The 15,732-nt window shown below is 40.1% G+C and overlaps 1 long non-coding RNA gene across 1 annotated transcript; it reads right to left on the minus strand.

Moving 5' to 3' along the window:
• Window positions 1-4,770: 4,770 nt before the first annotated feature.
• Window positions 4,771-6,877, minus strand: LOC141812426 (uncharacterized). The gene is made up of 3 exons (XR_012600303.1): window positions 6,793-6,877; window positions 6,607-6,675; window positions 4,771-4,991 (listed from the first exon to the last, which is right to left on the minus strand). It is a non-coding gene; the product is annotated as an uncharacterized LOC141812426 (long non-coding RNA).
• Window positions 6,878-15,732: the final 8,855 nt, after the last annotated feature.

Below are 15,732 nucleotides of genomic sequence, written 5' to 3' on the forward strand. Positions count from 1 at the left end.
TTTGCTTAAGATGTCAAAATATGTACCTCCATGACTAAGGTGACTTGAATACCACAAGTTCAAAGAAACTTGCACTTAAGCTGCATTGATATCTTCATTGACATATGTATAGAACCATATGAATATTAGGATCGTCCTAATGCGTTGCGCGTGTTTACACGTTTCGTTAACGTGTGCAGCAAAAATAAACTAATAATTATATGTAATTATTAAAACACACGCAAGCACATACAAGATATAATAAGCTAAGTACATGACATAGTTAGAAATTTAAATTTATTTAGAATAATAAATTATTCTACACGTACCTTGTGGATGATGTTGAGCGGGATTGGCATCAATTGAGCGACCCTTGTTGAACTTTCACCTCTATTGGTGATTCACGCCAAGCTCTCATCTAGATGACTTCCAAAGTCACGAGTGACATCACCGTCTTTAGCACTAGCCGACGATCGACAACGGTCGATGTGAGAGAGAAACCTAATCCTGAAAAATACGCAACAATGTTTGTCACAATCATTTTTATGTTTTCTAACTATCACCGACAATCATATTCCCGATATAGTTTTCGGTGGTCTACCTTTGACTGCCAATGCAAATGGTCGTAACCTTTCCGACATTGATGAAACATTCTCCGGAAGCTTCACAAGCTTCCAAGAAGATGGTGGTTGGTTGTCGGACGATCGAGAATTGATCGACAGCGATTGGACGACTCTCCACAAGAGCTTTTATTCGTGTTTCCTTTTCAGCAGCATCTGTCCTTGATGAATAATTCATCGAAGGTCGAAGGCAACCCTTCATGAGTGCTCCGGCAGCAGGACAGTGAGGTCCGACTGACAGCTATAATAGCTCCGGCGACGAAGGCAAGCTCCGAGAAGAAAACAAAAGGGGCGGTCCTTTCCTCTTCGGCAATCGTTATTTACAAGGACAGACAATCGATCCAAATAGCTTTGTCCGGCGGCAATTCTGACAACTCTAGTGATAATTCTGGCAGCAACTCCAGTGACATGAGGCAGCAATTCTAGTGATAAATCCTTCGATAGAGCAGAGGAGTCCAACGACAAAACCTCAATCCGACAGTGAATTCTCTGGCAAGGAAGACCAACAGCGGCAGTGGCTGTTAGGGCTCCGACGCTTGGATTCCCACTTCCTTCTCCCTCTACTGGCAATCCCGATGACGCCCTCGCGCAGATGAGGAGCAATAGACGGCACCGCAACCTCAAGGAAGAAGAAGAACAGAGCAAAAAACCACGATCCTCTGTTTCTTACGACGCGTGATTGTCGTGAACGACGAAAGGCCAGCGGTGCGAGCAATCGAGAGAAAAGGGTGGGATGGCAGCAGCGACTGCTATGTTTAGGCGAAGAAGAAGCGGCGCCATTGTTCGACTTCACCACCCTCGTCACCACGACCACCTAGGGTTTCTCCTCTTATACTCGCTTCTCCATCGAGATTTCCACTGGCATTGATTGCGTGGATCGCGATTTTCTCGCCGAAAAATCAAGCTCGCAATCGAGAGAGGAGGCGCGAGCGGTGGGCCGTGTGAGCAACGAACTGAAGTGAAAAACAAATTGGACTGGAAGAAAATGATTTAAACATGTTTTAGGATTTACTATAACAAATCGGGTTCAATTTAGTTCAAAACTAAATCGCTTGGTTCAATAACTAAACAACCTTCGATTTGACACAAACTAGTTTTGTTTATTTTATCTTCACAAGATAAAGCCCATCATAATTTCTCTTTTACAAAAATATCTTCCATTATGAACCTAACTAAGTTGGTTCAATTTAGTTCAAAATCGAATTGTTTGGTTCAATAATCAAACTAGATTTGAATGAAATCAGTTTCGTTCATTTTGTCTTCATAAGACGAATTCCATCATTTTGTCCTTTATCCAGTCCAACCAGACTTTATTTCTCTTATTTTAAGAATCTAATTATTAAACTCGTTTTAAGTCCTTCAAAGAACTTATAGTGCGCGTGACCTAATAAGTTTCCGATTATGTTGGTTGTTCATAATTAACCATTAATTATGGAATGATCATGAGTGACACCAAGTAATATATCATAATCCCTAATTGATCAAAAAAATTTATTTGGATTGTCCCAGTGCAATATGCGTATTTACACATTTCACAAACGTGCACAACGAAAATAAATAATTAATTAAACTAATTATTATCACAACACACACATACAAAACAGGAAATAACATGTGTAAGACATGACAGAAAATTAAATTTTTTACAGAATAATAAATTATTCATTACGTACCTCATTGATACCGTTGAACGAAGTTGGCATCAATCGAACGATCCTTGACGAAGTCCCGCCTCTACTGTTGATCCACGCCAATCTCTCGTCTGGACGACTTCGGAATCCACAAGTCATGTTATCATCTTCAGTACTAGTCGATGATCAAGAACGATCGATTTGAGAGAAATCTTATTCCAAAAAATATTTATCGCGATCGTTCTGGGGCTTTCTAACTATTACCGAAAATTATATTTCTGATGTAGTTTTCGATGGTCAACCATTGACCTCTAATAACAGACAAATAGCTGAAAACCCTTTCTAGTTATGGTTGGAAACCCTTTCCGTAGATGGAATAATTTTTCGATCGCTTCACAAGCTCTCGGAAGTAAATCCTAATTTACTGCAATGACTTATTATGGCCAAAAGCAATTTTCGACCATCAAAGAAGCTCCGATAACAACTTAGGCTCCTCTTCGATAACTAATTCTCTCCGACAACAAGCTCTCCCAAACAAGCTTCTTGTCGGGCACCAAGCTCTCTCGCAATCGACTGAAAAGCGGAACAGACACGACCAACCATCAGAGTAGAGGCGACCGACGTCATTGCAGCAGGATGCAAAGTAGGAGTGCGATCGCCCGGAGTAGAAGCGGCCGGTGTGGAGGCGCAATCGCGGCTGGACAAACGGGCGATCACGGGGCGGCAAGCTCCTGAGGGCGACGAGCTTTCAAGGTGGAGAGCGGTGACCTCCCAAGGCGGTCAACAACGACCTCCCAAGGTGCCGAACAACGACCTCTCAAGCGCGAAGATAGCGAGCTCTCGAGCACGAAGGCGGTGAGCTTGCGAGTGCAATGGCAACGAGCTTGCAAGCACGAAGGCGATAATGTGGCACGGGGAAGGAGGCAAGGGTGTGGCGGTGTTTGCAGGAGTTTGGGAAGATAATGAACTAGACTTTGGCTCCTTGCTTCTCCGATGGACGACGAGACGTGAGGATCGACAACTAGCAATGCCCGCGGCACGGGGAGGGAGACTGATTCGATATCATGCAAGAGGGAGAAGATGAACAGAGAGCCTGCCGGTGTGTTTCACGATTATGTTATAACGAGGAGCTGTTCATAAATCACGTTTTTTGGTTTTTTTCCTTTCCGTTTTGTTTTTCACGCGGTAGCCAAAAACCAAAAGGAAAAAAAAACCCTAAAACCAAAATCTTAAACTGGTCAAATGAAAACAAACTGAACCAAACTGATTAGGGTTTGGGCTTAGATCAGGTTCGATTCAGACCCACACTGTAGCAAACCGAGTTTGTTTTGGTTCACTAACCAAACGAACTCCGATTTGATCTAAACTAGTTTTATTTGTTTCATCTTCACAAGATGAAACTTCTCATCTCTTCCGTTTTGCCTAAACCTCTTCCATCATGAAACAAACTAAGTTAGTTCAGTTTAGTTTGAAATCGAATCATTTGGTTCAATAACCAAACGAACTTTGATTTAAACGAAAATAGTTTCGTTCATTTTATTTTTATAAGACAAATTCCATCATTTATTCGTTTGTCTGATTCAATCAGACTTTATTTCTCTCATTCTGAGAATCTAATTCTCAGACTCGTTTTAAATCCTTCGGAAAACTTGTAGTACGTATGACCTAATAGGTTCCCAGTTATGTTAGACGTCTGTAATTAATCATTAATTACAAAATGATCATGAGTAGCACCTAGTAGTATATATGATCTCGAAATGATCAAAAAATTAACGATTGATTCTGAAACAATTCTAAACCCTTTCAACAACTCCAATTAAACGTGTCTCATTCCTTTCATCGTCTTATACCTACTTGATTCAGGACATGGTCTATGTTTCGATCCCCACTAGACTGACTATATCACACCTAACCGAAGCTGCTTTCTTGTCATGTGGATTCAAGTTACTTGTACATGTATCCAAGAGTACCATACTCTTGATATGTAATGCTTTGGCCAAAGACTTTTAGTAACAATCCTGATAAATGGTCGCAAGGTATACGTGTCATTTTTCAAGGAACGGTGAATCCTCTATGGGTTATTCAAGCACCTTCGAGCACTTCGACTTATACCCAATCATCTCATATCTACACCTCCTTAGAGATGTTTGCTTACGATATCAAAGTATAAGCCTCCATGACCAAGGTGACTTGAATATTGAAAGTCTAAGAAAACTCGCACTTAAGCTGCACTAAGATCTTCATTAATATATGTATCAAACCATATGAAGTCTCAAGACAGGTCACTCCAATGAACTGGTTATGTCACGTCCCAGGAGGCCGTCCGAAAAATTTTCAACAACATTTCCCCTATAACAATGACATTTCCCTGAATACATGTATACAAATAGGCCAACACGGCCACAATAAGGACTACACGTCCATATCCATACAAGATAAATATAGACAGACAATTAGTAAGGCCTACACGGCCACAACCATGAACTATCACATGCACGCAAAACATGGATAAGCAAATCACAACAATTCCACAAAAGATAGAAAAAAAACCACGCAACAGAAACATAACATATCCAAGAAACCATACCACCACAAATACAAGTCCAAAAACTCCGATACGCACAAAATCCAACAAACCACAAATACAACCATACCGAACGTACATAATCCATATAACTCAAACCATACAAATATTTTCTGATGTGAGATAGATGCAGTCAGCCAGGCAGATCTCCAAGCTCCAAGTAAATCCTATAGCAACCTGGGGAGGAAACAAAGTAAACTCCAAGTTCTGGGTAGTGAGTATCAAATACTCAGTGGGTACAGGAAAGAAGAGCATGTAAAGTTAAGTATCAGCAGGAGTAATAACAACAGAAATACAGAAGATATACAATCTCTACTGTTGATAAATAAGGAAAGGTAAATATTAATCAATAGGTATAAGAATCATGGTAATAGAATTTGATATATCAACTGAGATAACGGCGGATCAATACTGTGTAACAGGTATAAGAATTATGTGAATACATGCAATGCATGTCATGTCATACAATGCAACAGTCATATATCATACAAGTATAACAGTCATACATCATACCAGTGCAACAGCCACACACAATTAACGATGCTACAAACAACAATGTAGTATAATACAACAGCAAATGCATGCTAACACCTACACAGGCAGTGCTTTAATGGTTGCACCCACACAGGCAGTGCTAAGATGATCGCACCCACACAGGCAGTGCGTAGCATCCACACAGGCAATGCTATAATGATATAATGATCGCACTCACACAGACAGTGCGTAACACCCACACAGATAGTGCTATAATGATCTCACCCACACAAACAGTGAGATATAACAATAACAACAAGCAACAACACCTACTTCTAACATGTAGATGTTACGATGATCATCTCAACATATAATAGTTACAACTAGTCAACATAATCAACATGAATCTAGAGGGGTTATCATAGATCAACGATACCAACTTGAGACTGTTCAATCAACGAATAGATCAATCAAGATCAACAGACATGTATCAATCAACGAGTATCAAAAGGTATCATCTAAATAACACATATAGGTAATAGGAGTATCAACAGGATAATAACAGATCATATCAAAGGTCAACCATAAGTGCTAAGCAACAAATCCAACAACGAATGTCAATAGATAACAACTGGATAATAACAAAATAATCATGCACTATAAAAAACAGATATGTCTTGACTAAGCACAAGAGTACCCATCTGATTTGACAAAACGCCCACAACAGAACCCCCAATATAAGCTCTGAGTCTAATAGAACCAAATCAACTCAAGGTCCTGAAATTAGACAATCATACAATACTTACTCCGATGATAATGCAATAAATTTATAATAATTAAATTCTACAATATAATCCAACTAATCTCTCTATCAAAATTCATCCCGTGTTATTTGATACATCAATTTAATGGATTATTACTCCCATACCAACCATTAATGATCAAACCAAGGCTTAATCATTAATTACTATCTTAATCAATTTAATAAACCTAATTAATCAATTAATCCCTAGTCTAGATCAAACCCAACCAAAAGAACAAATTCAACAGTAGGAAATTCTTAAACTCACAACCCCAATCAACCCTAGATGCAACATCAATCATCTAACATCATCATCAACAACCAATTCCAATACCAACAGTAGCTAAATAATAAACCAACCAATCAACTTAACAATCACCAAATCTCAAGTTAAGATCAATTAAGATCGAATACACAATTAAACAATCATCACTAACCAATGACTTCATAATAGATCAATATTCTAACCAAACCCATCAACTACAAATCCTAATCGGATCAAGAATCGAAACTCACCTTGATAGAACCCTAATCAAGCTCCGATTCAAGTTCCTCCCTCTGTTCACGAGCAAAACCAACCACGCCCTATCATACAGTAACCGGCTAATTGCTCAATCAAACCGTAAAATCCCCAAATCCAGAATATATCCACAAAATCCATTGCTAATAAGGGAAAACCTAGCCGGAATGCAGAAAGCCTACCTCAGATTGAACCCTAGAAGAAGCTCTAGTTCCAGATCTGATCCTGCTTCCTCTTCAGCAACCGAACCAAGGAAACCCCGATCAATCTATTCAAGCCTCAACAGATTGAGTTATGGAACTTAATCAGATCATGGGAATCGAAGGAATACAACAAACCACAAAGACTACATCCCCTTACCGATTGATCTTCAGATTCTAGCTCCTCCGATTCTAATTCCGAGTTCTGCCTTCCTCTTCGGCAGCACGACGTCGTGCGATGGCGGCAGTGACCGACAGTGGCGAAGGCACAAATAACAAGTCCTCAACTTGCCGCCGTTCTCCTAGCAAGCAGCGCGAAGGCGGTGACGATCGCGGCAAAGAATGCTGATCGCGAGCTCGGCGGCCGGAACAACCAGAGTCGCGATCGGGAGAGGAGTAAGAATTGCGATTTTAAGCCTTCTTAACGGATTCCTAGCTTAACAGGTTAACGGATTTAAACCTAGATCCAATAACCCTATATTCTAAAGGCTGAAATTGGTGGGCTGATGTTAAATTAGGTTCCTTAAATTGGGACTTTAAGGGTTGGTTTAATTGGGTTTCTAATTGGATTAAATGAGGTTCTTAAATTAAGCTTTAGGATTAGTCTAATTAACAAATTTCTGGTATTTTACGTTCTCCCCCACTAACAAAAATTTGGTTCCCAAATTTGCTATCTTCATCCTACGTTACAGAAATAACATAATAATTAAATCATACCCCGAAAGACCGATCCATTGGTCCGCTGCGCCTCTTCTCGAGTGATAGCATAAGCACGTTCAACCTCTGCACTGGACGGCTGTGTAACTGGTTGAGATGTAGGATGTCTCCACTCCGTCAAAATCTGACTCTGAGGTGCTGATGTCTTTTGAGAAATGTGATGTGAAGGTAAACCATAGGAAATCGATACCGGTGGTAACTGCTGCTGCACCGGAATCGCTGAATAACATATATCTGACTGTGGAGCAGTCGGTAACATGTATGGCTGAGGATAGGGATGACAATTAGACCCGGACCCGATGGAGAATCCGTTCCCCGAATCCATTTTGACCGGAGAATCTCCGAATCCGAGAAAGCGGGGACGGGGATGGAGAATCCCCGAATCTCAGAAAGCGGGGATGGGTCGGGGATGGGTCGGGGATGGTATTCCAAATATTCCCCGTCCCCATCCCCGAACCCGACGGAGAATATTATTTTAGAGATAATATTTTCTTTTAGAGTTTAATGTTTGATTTTATAATGTTTATAATATATATATATATTTAAATTAATATTTAAAAAAAATAAGACGGGGATGGGTATGGGGATACCAATGGAAATACCTGCGGGGAAAACCACCCTGAAACCCGCGGGGATCTCCAAAATCTGCGGGGATCCTCGGAACCCGCTAGATACCCGAAACCCGACGGGGATGGGGATGGTATTTAAATTATGATACCCGACGGGGATGGGGACGGGGATAGTATATGGGTTTGGGTTCCGGGGACGGGGATGGAGAAGGCTTCCCGGCGAATCCCCGAACCCGTTGCCATCCCTAGCTGAGGAACTGTTGATATATGATACTGCTGTGGAGTATACTGCGTCTCTGAACTGGTGGTGTACTGGAATGCTGTCGATATAGTTGCATGGTCCCTCACCTGTAATAGATATAACTGTGTCTGAGATGGCAAGGGTCACTGTTGCTGAGGGACTCTGGTCCTCGGTGATCGCTGCTGTGTAGACCATCCTCCAAAAGATGTTGCATCAGTAGGCTCCAGCTGAGCCTTCAGAGTACACTCTCTAACCATAGGGCCGAGAAGTTTGCAGAAATAACAAATAGGATGATCCAAAGGACAATCGGGCACCAGATAGCTATGCGATCCACACCGATTCCATTTCTTATCATTATCTTTCTGGCTCCACTGGGACCCACTCAAAGATCCTGAAAATGATCGTATACCTTTCTGCCATCTCGAAGAGTCCCAAGACTCTGATTCCTAGGCTGGCCTCTTCTGACCAGAAGTTCGTGAACTCAGACCCTTCAATTTTTCTACATCTCTCTCACGCGTAATCTGCTGCTGGGTAGACTCAATGAACAGAGTCCGATCTAGGGCCTCTCTGAAGGTACTGATAGAGCAACTATACATCTTTGAGCAGATATACGGAGCTAAACCTTGCGTAAAGTGGAAAAGTCGATCCTTATCCTGAGTCACCATATGAGGGCAGAACTCTGCAAGTCTGGAAAACTCTGCATGATAATCCGTAACTGATCGATTCATCTACTTCAAATTCATAAACTCTTGACGTTGTATCTGACAGAATGCCTCTGAGAAGTACTGCCTCTCAAAAGCCTCTCGAAAGAATGTCCAATACGAAACTCGCTCTACGAGTATACTCTGTTGAGTCTGCCACCATGTGACAGCCTGATCACGTTGGTAATATACTGCTAGCTCGACTCTCTCTACCTCCGTGCAGGAGATATAAGCGAATGTGTCTGACAGACTCTTCAACCAGGAGCGAGCGAGCCATGGATCAGATCCCCCATGGAATAGTGTCAACCGATCCTGGACAGTTTTTGCCAGTATCAGTATACGGCTTAAATCTACAGTCATGCTCACTGGAGCCGGTACCGGATCAGGCAAAGGTATATCTGAAGCTCGAGGACTCTGCCCAACTGAACGAATACGGGTAGGCTCCTGACAAACCATGTTCTCCTCGAAAACCTCCAGGTCTACAAACCTAGCAGGTCGTTTCCGTGGTCGACCACGTCCACGATTTCCAAGATTCATAATCTCACCAGGTATACATACAACTACTATAAATTTCTAGAACAAAAGATAACTGTGCTAGAACTTTACTTACAATTTGCTTGGAGGGTTCGTGCCGCTGTCTGTCCATCTCACAACCTGGATCAAGTAACTAAAATTTGATAAACCTAATACGACGACAAACTCGATATTCTACCAATACAATGACAAATCTAACATAACTCGAAAATGGACACAAACGCAACGGTAAATCCCAAAATGGACACAAATGCAACGACAAATCCGGAAAATTACATACAGACCAGAAAATCATGCTTTGATACCACTAAATTGTCATATCCCGGGAAGCCGTCCGAAAAATTTTCGACAGCATCTCCCCTTTAATATATGAGATGTTCTTACACATTGAATCATGTCTTCTTATACCTTGAAAAATGAATAAACATTTCCGATTTACTTTACAGCTATGTGAGGCACGCTTATCTCATGTCATTTCTTTATGATGATGTAAGGGTTTATTCTCTAATGAATTTCATTAAGAGAGGATTTCTCCTTGTGCATAGAATTATACCCTCAGGTCATAAGTACTGCATCTCACTTGTTATCTTATGAGACTTAAAGATATGCCAAGTTAGGCACATTTGGATAATAGTTGGTATAAAATTATTTAAAGTTTAGGAAAATAATAGTTAATTCACTGTATGAAATAACAAAAACCAAAGAGAAATAATTTCACTAAACTAGGAAATAAGTTTCCTAAAATCAGAAGGAAGTCAGTTTTGACCTGCATAAATATCTTCACTGATGTTTATAATACGGGATGCCTTGCTTATACCACCTCTGCTTATGTGGAAAATTCTATCAAAAACATCTGGATGGCCATAATCCATCCACACTCTATAGAATAATGGGAAAAATATAAATTTCATATTACAAATTATGAAAAGGGAAGGAAAAAAATAAATTCTAGTAACTAACACTTACTTGAGTAGATTAGCAAGAACACGTTGGCCAAGAGTTACAAAGCTTGTTTCTTGGTTGGACATGAATGACGCCAAAGATGAAACACTATATGGAAATGTTCAGGTAAACAATACGCATTCATAACAGGGTGTCATGTGATAGAAACACCAATATACCTGCCAGTAAAGACATGTTCTCGGATGCCTAAAATAGTTGGTTTATGTTTTCCATGAAATGAGTGGAACTCCTCAAGAAGATTCCTCATCTTCAAAGCTTCTTCAAAATAGTTATCCTTTGAAAAAGAATAAGAGCAATGCATCAAAGGACAATGAAGATCTGAACTACAAGGAAATGCATACACGAGCCAAAAAAAAAAAAAACAGCAGCATATGCATATATAAGATCCATATGCATATAGAAGAGCTAAGGCATTGCAAGAACACAAAAAAATGTTAAAAGTAGTACCACCAGCTTCAACTTACAAGAAAACATCAAGTGAACAAGGTCTTAAACTGAAATGTTCCAAACATTAGTATCATGGTTCAGAAATATCACTCAGATAAAGGACACAACATGCCTATGAAAAAACTAATAGCTAGCTTAATACACAAGATAAAAGCAAAATGAAACAATAAAAATATAGAAGAGGCTTTTTTTTCATCATCATCAGAGCCATGTTGGTGCAACTATTATGCTACCTGGATACTAGTGAAACTAGATCACCTATGCATCATATTAGGAAGGTAACATAATGGGTCATTTTTAGGCAGCCTTCTAGCAAGTGGTGAAGGCTCCTCGTATCAGATACTCAAATACAGGTTACAGTCTTAGTCTTACAAAAGACGAAATTCATACTTATACACTGTAGACAAATTGTGTCCAGGAAATGTAGAAGAGAATTTTAATTAGACTTTAGATTACAATAATCATTCAAATAAGTTATATTTTTGAAATCTTGGAAAATAATTATTTTATTCATTATTTTTGACAAATGAACAGGAGACTAACTGATCTTATGTTGGACATAACAAACTTAAGCAAACAAAAATGAAGTGTTATGATGGCCCTAGAACAACCACAGAATAGACAATGGCAAAGCCAAGAATTTATTAGTTCAATAAGCAATTTTTGGCACACAATTATACATCAAAATAATGACAATTAGGTATGTTTTCTAAAATAGATCTTCAATCATCAGATTACGGTTATTACAACCATGTCCACTTAATCAATTCATCACTATATCTAAGAACTGTTATGAGAATCAGGGGTAGATAGGTCTTTTTCTCTTATGATCTTATGGTTATGCTACCTTGTACATATTTTCTTTGAGGTTAAGATAATTTTAGTATGGTATCAGAGCCAGGTTTTTTAAAACCCTAATTTTTCCTCTTCCTTCCTCTTCCTTTTTTCCCCCCGATCGGCGCGCCTCTTCTCTTCTCTGCTTGACGCCTTTGCCCACCGCACGCCGCCGCTCATGCCAAAAGAGGGAGCACGACAGAGACCTTGCCGGCGTCGTTTCTCCCACGTGCCGCCTGCGATCTTCTTTGCTCGCCAACGCAACAGAGACCACGCGCCGCCTGCGATCTTCTCTGCTTGCCAACGCGACAGAGACCACACGTCGCGGGCGATCTTCTTTGCTCGCCAGTCGCGATTCCCGATCTGCGGCTCATCGCCACCGTTCCGACCGGTGCATCGGCAACACTCGCTACTCATACGCGAGCAGAATTCGTCGCCATCGCCTTTGCTACAAGCCTTTCACCTCTTTCGAAGCGCTACACGGCCACACGTGCGACACCGCCTTCAGCTACGATCCTCTTCTCGGAGTCGACGCTCAGCACCACGTTCTTCCGCCTCGCGAATTTGAACTGCGGAGCCTTGTTCTTGAATCCCGACACCCTCAACCGTCTAGCTCTTCTCCGACGCGACAAACAGCGAAGTGTGGGTTTGTGGCCTATCGCGATTCTAGGGTTTTTATTGCTCCTTGTTTGTTGTTTGCTGGTTGCCGAACAGAGAAGCTCATTGCTTCTTGTTGCCGAACAGAGAAATGCTTCTTGTTGCCAAAGAGAAAATTATTGCCGAGTTTTGTTGTTTGTTTTTTGATAGCTGATTTGTTATTAAACTATCTTGATCGTTGTGCATCCTCCAAGCGTCGACTCCTCTGCTTGTTTTATGGTGGATACCTATGGAGAAACTTCTGGTATTTCTGCAAATCTTATGGCTTCTTCTGGACAGGTACAATCGTTTTTCACAATGCCAAGAACTGGAGGATCCGGTCTTCAGATAACCTCGGAGAAATTGACAAAGATAAATTATGTATCTTGGGCAGTTGCTGTTGAACTTTATGCTGAAGGTCATGATAAACTTGATGTTCTTCATGGTACTGATAATTAGCATTTTCTACAAATAAATTAGGATTAGATTGGACCGATTTGATCGCATTTCATATCATAAATAGGGTGTTTTGAGCTGATTCTTTATCTGGATGAAATTTTGATGTTATCTTATTTTTTCATTGATTTATGACATTTATGGATATTAATTGGTGGTAATTTATTTCGTAGGAAATTCAATTTGAAGAAAAATCAATTCTGGCTCGATGTCTGGGTCAATTCGGATTTAATTCGGTTTAATCAGATTCAAAATCAGTTTGGTTGAAGCTGCTGGTTCAACTTGAGTGCGGTTCAAGATCAAATTTAATCATTTAAAGTTGGTTCAGCTCAATCCAAAACTCAATTCCAGCTCAATCAATTGAATTCGGCTCAGCCAAACCAAACCCAAGTTCATCCGATCCATTCAATTTCAGCCATTTGGTTCCCTCAAGCCCGGTTCAATCAATTGGGCCCGGTTCAATCAATTAGGTCCGGTTCAAAGTGCCAGTTCAGCTCAGAGTTAAAAGGGCATTAGGGTTCAGCGCGCAAAGGAGAGCTCGGTCGCGATTGAGAAGCTACAATGTTTCCCAATCGCGACATCCATCTACTGTTCACATTCGTCCCCGTTGCGACTTCGAGCTCCGATCAACCACAGTAGCAACGACTTGAGCCCAGTCGACGAGCGCCAACGCCTCGCAAAGTTTTCGCGATGTGGTTCGGAGGCGAAAACCGAGTCACCGCCGCCGCGGAACGTAGTTGTGGGTGGTTCTCCAGTTCTGGTGCACGACAGCCCTCCGCACAGGGATGTAGCTGTGAGTGGTTCTCCAGTGAACCCTCTGTCGCGCCCGCATCCACCAGTTCCGAGCAGGAAATAAACTCGCCAACGTGGTTCGAAGGCGGGGGAAATTCTGTTTGGCGCCGATCATCCTCCATCCACCGGAAAAGGGCAATGTAAGGACTCCATTCTCCTCTGTTTACTGATCTCTGTACATGGACGACAAGTGTCGGGCAGAGGAGGTGGAGCATCTGGATCTTGGTTTCTCCGTTCATTTCTCGTCGATTTAGTCCAGCTCCGGCGAGATTCGTTCCTGTTGGCGTTAAATCCACCACTTAAGTTGTTGTTCTGTGCTAATCCAGGGCCATCCATCCATCATTCCACTTTCCCCTGTTCTGAGATGTTCTCCTCTCTTCATTGGTGCCGGCGTTGTTGAGGGAAGGAACCCCTAACCCTAGCTGCCAATTAATCATTCTCAGTTCCCTTAATTGTTTTCAATTATCCCTGTTTTTTTAGCATGATTTAAACCTTCAATGATTCCCCCTTGTTTGTCTGAATTGTTTGGTTAGACATATTGCACATTTCGGTTGAAGTTTGATACAATAAATATGCTGAAAGTGCCTGTTGTTTGAATTCTGTGATGTTTAGGTAATTCATGTGTTAATGGATGCTTTGATGTAGCTAATTTTGTATGGGATTCGGTTATAAATAAATGACATGGTGAATTGTAAGTGTTTGTGAATAGTGTTTGTGAATATGTTCGAAATATGTTGTAACATAATTTGTGAATAGAATGTATATGGTGTTGAATAATTTATGTAATATTTGTGTTTGAATTTGTGTTCATGTTGTATGATATATGTTGTGTGGAATTGTATATTTGAATAATGCTTAAATGATGAATTGTAACCTACTTGTTTAAGTGTTTGTATATAAGATACATGTTGTGTATATATGTTGATCTTGTATCAATAAAAATGATCTATTGAAAGTGTAACAAGATGTATAATGATTTAGTGTGTAGGATGTATATGTTATATGTTGTGGGAATGAAAGTCATATGTAGATTTGTTTATTGGTTGTGGGTATATTAAGTTGGTCGTACATGTTGTAGGATATATAATGCCGTATGTTGTATGTTACATTTATTGTGTAAATGACATTGTGTATGTTGTATATTGAGATTGTATGAATAAAATTTATTTGATAAGTTATTACTTTTGTGAATGAAACAAATTTGTTGAATAATCATATGCTTGATAGGGGAATTTTGAATGTTATGAATTGAATAACGGACATGTCCTTGTTTTGTATAGATGTTGTAATTTATGTGCAATAGAATTTAACAGTGTAATTAGGACTGTATACTTAGGATACTTTTATTAAGTGTAAATTTTATTTGATCTTCATTTGTCAATTTGATGAATAAAGTTGAAATAAAAACCTCGCGTTATGTGTCTAGGATAACTCCCTGTCATTGAGTCCAACAGAGATGACCCAGACTTCTCTATACTACTTTAGCGATAGTTAGGGGTTTGGTAATAAATAAATAATTAATTTTGATCGGTATGAATGACAACAAATAAGGGAATATATGTACATAAATAAAAATAAATTTCCCTAATAAAACATCATCATCAGATACTAAAGTGAAACCAGATGAAAAGGACCTAAACTTTCGTATTTGGAGTTGTGACAATATTCAGTTGATGACTTGGATACTCAATTCTGTAAATTCTGACATCAAACAGGTCATTCTACATAACAAAACAGCTTTTGATATGTGGAAGACACTGGAGCAAATGTACGGACGCAAGCATGACATACTACGTACTTATCAGCTAAGTAGTCAAATCTTTACACTTGTCCAAGGTTCTATATCTGTCACCAATTATTTTGCTGCTCTAAAGGGGTTGTGGGATGAGTTTGACTATTACAGGATGGAAGATTGGATTTCCACTGATGATCAGCAGAGATATCTAAAGCTTCTGGAGAATGACAGACCTATTAAGTTTTTAGATGAGCTTAATGCAGAGTTTAAGAGTTTAAAAGGACAAATTCTTAGTCT

The sequence above is a fragment of the Curcuma longa genome, chromosome 19 (genome assembly GCF_044706935.1).
Source record: "Curcuma longa cultivar G26 ecotype Majalengka, Jawa Barat chromosome 19, ITB_CL_G26_1.1, whole genome shotgun sequence".
Taxonomy (NCBI): Eukaryota; Viridiplantae; Streptophyta; class Magnoliopsida; order Zingiberales; family Zingiberaceae; genus Curcuma; species Curcuma longa.